Here is a 7,848-nt window from a genome sequence, read left to right as displayed (position 1 = left end):
TTGCAAAAACGCTGCCATTACGGTGGTTTTTATATCTTCAGTTGGACCTTTCAGTATTTTCACTTAAATTCCCCTTAAGTCGTTTTGTGCTCTAACTAACGTTAACTAACTTAAGGGAAATACTTAAGTACAAATATTACAAATACTACCCTGAGTACAAAGATCTCCCTTAAGTTGTGTTATGCAGCACACTTAAACTTACAGAACACGTTAGGGTAAAACTAAGGGGAAAATTCACTTAAACTTACAGAACACGTTAGGGTAAAACTAAAGGGAAAATTCACTAAGGTGTTTTATGCAACTGGGCACAGCCCCTGCATGATGTCAGTGAACAGCGAATGGGGATTTCCTCTTCTCCTGCAGGGAGTGGAGAAAAGTTGAGTCAAGGCGGAAGTCAATGTACACTGAGAGACACTCAGCAACAGAAGGGCAATTGGCGTTGAACAGGCGAAGGGAGATCACGTAGATTTACGAAGGTAAGAGATCGGGGGACAATGGGGCACTGAAGCAGGGGCAGGAAGTAGAGACAGTAAGGCGAAAATAAAATACAAAAAATGTTTTCTCTTTATTTGATTTGTACAGGTGAAATATTTCTTCGGGGACGGTGGGTAGACTGATATGGTAATACCGTAACACTTAAATGTAGACAAGTGCAAGAACTGAAACGTGTTTCCTGCAGTCTGCAAGTACTGAAGTTACAACAGCTTTGGAAATTATTTGCTTATCATTTTACTCTGTTTACTGAGATAACATTGTCAGATTTATACAAAAAGCAAAGTGAAATCGATTAAAAAAGGAGAAATAGATGATTTCTCTGTGTGAAAAAAGTGGTTACAATGTATTTATTGTGGCTAAATAAGGGTTGCCTACTATAATGTCTGAAATTTGAGTTGTAGATTTGTGTCATTTATATAAAGCAAATAGAAAGCTTGAAGGTTTGTAACCTTTTTTAGATTGATACAGACTGAACGGTTGTACTGTAGGTAGAACCAGGGTGTGCCAAGACAAGCAGGCACTTGAATTAGAATCATGCACTGACCGGTTAATAATTATATTTAAAACAGAATACAATTGTGTAAAGCAGGTCATGAATGTGCAGTCCACTTCTAAGACATGCAAACCCAACGTGTTCAAACGACTGCATTTTAGCACTTGTTAGTTTTTCAAAAGAAGTAACATGCGACTTTTTACTTTATATATATATATAATATATATATATAAATCAACGGTCAGATTTTTTTGTTTATAGGTTACCAAACGTGTGCGTAAATATTAATTTACTTTGAAGTATGTATCTTAAATGCTGTATTGTTTCTTTTTTTGTAGGTTACAACTTGACCAGTTATTTCTGTGATTTAAACAAATGGCTTGTATTTATGACCAGACTATATTTTCTTTTTTGCTCTACTAATGGATGCACAACCTAGATTATTGTTATTTGTTTAATTCAATGTACTGCTTTTTTTTTTTTTTTTTTTTTAAAGAACAATCAACCACAGCTGATGCAGGAAATCGCTTTGCAAGTGGTTTTTTTTTTTTTTCTTCTAGCAGTGTGACTTATTTACCACTGCCTGTCTCTACAGCACTGATCTGGAAGGGTTTGTTTAAATGAAAATATATTTTGCCATTTAATCTGTAGTAGTAGTAATTTTTAATTTAATTAAGACATCTATTTGTTTACTGGTGTCTTTTAGAGACAATACGTTATGACAAGCAATGGTTTTGCAGTATTTTAGCTTTTAATAAAATTATATTATATATTTTTTTATTTATTTATTTTTTGTGGTAAAATCATAGATTTATATCTAGCACATTCATATTATGTAAACTCCAAAATTCTCCTCCTCCAGCAGGAAACTGCAGAAGTGCACTTAATACTTGGTCTGTGAACATGCTCCAGAGACTGATTGATTAACACAATAATAAGCATTTTTGCCAGTAGTATTGGGAAGACAGAAACAGTCTTCAAGTAATGAACGTTAAAACAGCTGGACTATTCAAACCCTAATTGCTTGCAGTTTACCCATCCTTGCACCAGTATTAAATGGCTTAGGCGTTTCTTTTAGTATGCAATTATTGCATTTTATATTAGTTAACTTGATCTAGACTAATGGAGAATATCTCATTAAAGATTAAACACACTTAAGGCAACATAACTTGATATAATTTATCAGACTCAACCATCTGTAAAAAAGCAGCTTGATACCGTTTGCTTTATATTTTAAAATGACAGTGTACCTCTGTTGAGCTTCCAAAGGAAATGTGTGCAGACAGCTGTTTATAGCCCTGTTCACACTTGCATTTTTATACCGGTATCGTTGCGGAGCAGTACCACAACATCTGTTCACACTGGAGTTGTTATCGGTGTGGTACCGGTATAACTGTATCAGTACGAAATCCAGACAAGGGCAAGTTTCATACCGGTACAGTTGTGATATGACTCGGTACAATACAGTTCAAGTGTGGACAAATGGATCGGTACGACAACGGAATGGATGAGTCTGAGGCTTGCGCACACTTCCATCAATGACCGTACATATTACCAAGATTCTCAACTCTGCCTTTACATCTTATGTCATGCTTGTTTTATTAAAAACACATATTTACAGAAGTTACAGTAATAAGTGATCAAAGTGTTTTCACTAAACAGAGGTGCAAAGCTCCGCAACCCCCCCTCACTGCGCCGCTACACAATCCCCCTCCCTCTACATGCATATCACACAATAGCAGTGCTGTAATCAGTATGCGTTCAATGAATGTGTATTCACTTTATTAAAACAAACTTTCACTCACAGAGAAAACAAAAAATACCTGTACAATGCAGTCTTTCTTTTTCCTGCCTTGTTGACACACATGAACTGCACGATTTGCTTTTTTTCTACCGGGAGTCACTGCGGGCCAGGGATTATACTGCACACGCTGTGTACGTGCCTAATCACGCGAGATGTGATCAAATTCAGAAACAGCTTTATTGGCTGTACGCGTCATTGCAATTGATACATTATCGTATTACATGCAGTCAGTTTTCCCCCGAAATGATTCTTATAAGTGGAGAATTTTAGCATGGTTGAATATGAATGATTTTGTCCCAGTGGTTTTGATCACTATATGCGGTTGATTCTTATATCAGTAATTCTTATAAACGGAGTGCACTGTAAATCATTAATTAATTGCTTATAAAGTTTAAATCGCTACTTACTATTTCTGCATAAGGAACTATTAAGATGAGTGTGTTGCCATGGTAACGATAGCTTGATTAGGCTAGAGAACAAGCTGCAGATTGCCTACAGGCTCTGGTGTGAGGTTGATTGAAGTTGGATAGAGAATGGTGTTGGCTGATTGCTTCAAAAAGAGACAGTGACTGTTAAAGTAAGTTAACTTCCCATTTGTGAATATAAAGAAAACATTATTTGTGTAAGTCATCATTGCTGAGATTCGCCTCAGTTTCTTTGCTTCTGATTTATTATTTTTAATTCAATAATTAAAGCTGGGGCGATGCCATATTTTTCACGATCGATATGTCGTTCTCCAAAAAAGACGATTCATTGAAGTTGTGAAAGGGTAAAAAAAAAACAGTGATACATGTGGAGCTGTGTATTACTGTGTAATATTGCTCGTAACACTTTAAAAACTATCATGCATATTCAGTTGATTCATTAAAAAATATATACAATTTTTTTTTTTATCTTATTCGTGTTGATTTGTACCAGTTGGGGGTCAAAGCAAAATCCCACCCCAAAAAGTTGTTTAAATCCATAACATGTCAGAGTAACAACCAATCAAGAGAAAAATAAATAAATAAAAAAAATAAAAGTATTAAACTTTAAAAAAAGTTTAATACTTTTGTACTTAATAATATTTTTATACTTTCACAAAATCAGGGTAGGCTGCCTCCGTAGCTTCTGAAAACATGTCTCTGTCAAAGCCATGTACAAGTAAAAAAAGAAAAATTGATCCTGAACACATTTAACCCAGAGTGGACAGAAACATATTTTTTTTGCTGAGTCCAAACCTGGTGTCCATACGTGCCTGTAGATTCAGAGTGGGTCTTAATATTATTCTCTGTATGAAAGCAACAGAATTAAAATATACAGAGGGGGATTTTAAGCCATCCTCTGTGTCTACTTGGTTTCTGGTCACAAACTCCCCCACTGACAAGAATGCTTTTAAAATGAGTCGTAAACTAAATACTGGACAAATGGCTTATCTTCACGATCGCTGAATGACTCCTTTGGCGCCACAAGCCAGACATTTCTGGGTGCTTTCTGTCCTAAGTGTCAAAACAGTCCATCTCATAAATCTAGCCGACAGGGTCGGAATAGAGGACCAATTGAGAACAATTCTTCCTTTCTGTATTATTTTAGTTTAGTTGTTGCACCTTTAATGTTTTCTTTATTTAGTTTTATTTCTAATAACTGTTCCTTTGTATCCACTTGAAAATTTGTCTAGTCTGATTATTTCGATCAAGGTGGGTTCTACATGACTTGAATTCAAATAAGGTATTTTATTATTACAGTTTAAACTAGTCCAAATACAAATATACCTTGCACACTACATGTCTAATTTGCCTTGAATGTGCCGCAGTTGCCAAAGAATATAATATACGGCGCTATTATGAGACAAAACATCCCAAATACAAAGAATTTCTGGGAGAAGCACAAACAGAAAAATTGGAGTCTCTCAAAATACAACTACTGGGGCAGCAAGGTGTTTTTGAACGTCGCGCAGTGAATTGCAAAATCATCACTGCCCTTTACCGATGGGGAATTTGCATAGGACTGCCAGATGCAAATATGTGATGCTGTTTGCAAAGAAAATAAAGATTCCTTTAAGAACGTTTGTCTTTCCAGAATGACTATGCAGAGATGCATAGCAGACGTCTGGAAATAGCTATGATCAGCTAAAAAGCAAATGCAAAAATATTGTGTATTTCTCTGCTGCTCTGGATGAAAGAAACGATGCCACTGATACAGCCCAACTTCAATTTTTCATTCGTGGAGTGACAAACATTTGAAGTACACCAGGAGCTGGCATCTCTAGTTTCTCTGCATGGCAGAACCACTGGATCTGACATCTTTAATGCTTTTAAGGAAGCTGTTGAAGATTTAAATTTGCATTGGGATAAATTAGTGGGGGTGACTACCGACGGTGCTCTGGCTAAGGTTGGCAAGACTAACGGTTTTATAGGGAGTTTAAAGAAGCACATCAGGGATCGATCTGCACTGCTGAGGCAGTATCACTGTATAATACACCAGGAGGCCTTGTGTGCAAAATACCTGAAGTTTAAAGAAATTATCGTCTTTCTTTTACCCACAGTTAACTTTATTCGTTCGCGATCTTTGAATCACTGTGAATTTCAGTCTTTTTTGGAGAATATCAGCGCCACTTGCAGTGACCTGATTTATCACACTGAAGTGAGATGGCTTAGCCGGGGCAGCGTTCTAAAGAGATTCTTTTCACTGCGAAAAGAAATGAAACATTTTCTGCAAGAGAAGGGAAGAGACACACCTGTCATGGAAGAAAGTGACTGGATTGCTGATTTGACTTTTTTTGACTGATATCACAGGACATTTACATGATTTAAACCTAAAGTTACAAGGAAGTCAGCATCTCATTTGTGATTTGTTTTAGGCAGTGTGTGCATTTGAACTTAAATTAAAGCTGTTCTCAAACCAGCTCAAGAAAGGGCAGCTGACACACTTCAAATAAGTCAAGAAGCCTTTCCACGTGAAGACATACAACTGGAAATGCCTTGCAGGCGTCCTGAAAGATCTACAAGGGGTGTTTGCCAGCAGATTTGAGCAGTCAGGAGCGAGCAAGCCTCTTTTAAACTCTTCGCGGATCCCTTCTCTGTTAATGCAGAAAGTGTACCTGATGATATCCAGATTTTTGTTTGAAACCAGTCGTTCACTGCGTATGAGACAAAGTAGAAATCCTGACTTCTCCAAAGGCGTACATGTCAGTCCAGAAAAGAACGGTATTCCTCAATCATTTTCCCAAAACGAAACAGCTATACACTTCGAAACTTAATAAACACAGTAAAACTCAAGTTACAGATTGCGACGTGTGTGCATATTGCTTGTTGACAGATCTCTTGACCAATTAAAACACGACGAAACAGACTCCAGGAATACAAGCACCAATAAGAGCAGCAGGTAGGTGGATGCAAAATAAATAAATAAAACGAGATATCATGTCCCGAGTTGGTCAGTTGTATGTTTAATGAATTTTGTTCATTGTTCATTGCTCCTCCCGCTGCCTTCTCCAACCAGTGACGTCACAGGAGTGATTTCCAGCAATGGTGGATTACAATTTGATTGACCGCGGAATTTAAACAGCTCATTTCACATATACCGATGTCAAAAACAATAATAACAAACCCGAGATTACATCTATTTGACCATTTTCAAACAAACTGAAAAGTGTTTCCGATCACCTTTTTAAAAAGCATTATTTTTTGAATGGCAGTTTCATATAAATGTATAAATAAAAATGTTTTACAGTAAATCGCTTACAAAAAATTAAATCCAGCAAGCTTGAGACTGGAGTATTTGGTAATTTGGCATTTCAGATACTGCCAAGCATGGTCTATACAGCGCTGACAAACATACCTTTTTTTTTTTTTTTTTTTTAACTGTGCTTTAACTCCTTCTGTAATGTGCTGAACACGTGTGAGCGTTGCCTAGCACCACTCACTGAATACATTGTGAAATCAGAGGCGTTTACATGACTGCAGTAGCGGAAGCACGCTGGTGTATTTGTGTAGGTATGTGAGTTATGTATTGGGTGCTAAAATGTATTAGCAAAAGTAAAAAAGAAAAAAAAAAGTTATTACAAGTATCTATTTGTGTTTGTATGTAAACATTTAACATCTTTCGTTTAAATAGACTTGCAATTAAAACAATGTACATGATATTTTTGGTATAGATTAGAGCAGTGGTTCCCAAGCTTTTTTTTTTTACCTGAGGCTCACCTGTGCAGCTGTATTAGGCACTGTGGCCCACTGTTAACATTTCTTGAAGAAAATGAACCAAAATGAAGAAAAATAATGCACCTTTTCATAATGAAATATCTTTGAAATTAAGCTATTTTTAATTGTTCCTTCATATGGTATCACATTTTAGTAACACCAGTGGACCTGCACCTTAACTCTTAATCTTAATTTCTGTACTTTGTAACTAAAAGACACAACTCTACTCTCAACTATTCAAAAAGGAAAAAAAAGGTCAAGTCAAGTAGGCCTAACTCTTGTCAGGCTATGTATATTGGTTTGAATGAGATTATATTTTACTGATTTATGCAACATGAAAATCTTATATTGTAGCAAAATAGAACCAAGGATACATTTTTTATGAACATAAAAAATGAACACAAACTAGACTTGTAAAACACTAATACTTACTGTTTTGAATACTTACTGACAAGTTTGTAGGTCTGTCTGTAAAAAACTGTTAAAAGGAGTCTACCCATTGTACATCTGCTGTATTGTAGCATTTCAATATATATTTTTTTCTTTTTTAGTGCAGCTGCCCTCTTTCAATGAGACGTTTATTTTTATATTCAGAAAACAAATAAAAATGTAATGATGTGTTTACAGGATGCCAGGAATTAGTGAGCAAGCAATCTTATGAATCCCCCCAATATTATTACCAATATTATAATATTATATAGGAGTCCTATTTGATCTGTTTACACATCTGCCTTTTGTTTTGAGTGGGTTTCCACCTTAAATAAAACCAAAACAACGCATCATTGATTCCTGAAATATTTGGCTGTAAGCTTACTGTTTACCCCCACTGTAGAAATAGCAAGCTCAAGCAAACAACAGACTACAGGCTCTGTGGATAA

General features: G+C 36.0%; 1 protein-coding gene across 1 annotated transcript in view; it reads left to right on the top strand.

Annotated features, from left to right (window-relative positions):
- Positions 1-297: 297 nt before the first annotated feature.
- Positions 298-7,848, top strand: part of LOC117421249 (PDZ and LIM domain protein 5-like) — a 134,231-nt gene continuing 126,680 nt past the window's right edge. Inside the window, exon 1 of the mRNA XM_059026137.1 lies at positions 298-476. The gene's annotated coding sequence lies outside the window, so the exon portion shown is untranslated. The remainder of the gene's footprint in view (positions 477-7,848) is intronic.

Source organism: Acipenser ruthenus, chromosome 1 (assembly GCF_902713425.1).
Source record: "Acipenser ruthenus chromosome 1, fAciRut3.2 maternal haplotype, whole genome shotgun sequence".
Taxonomy (NCBI): Eukaryota; Metazoa; Chordata; class Actinopteri; order Acipenseriformes; family Acipenseridae; genus Acipenser; species Acipenser ruthenus.
This window is presented reverse-complemented; position numbering and strand designations above follow the sequence as displayed.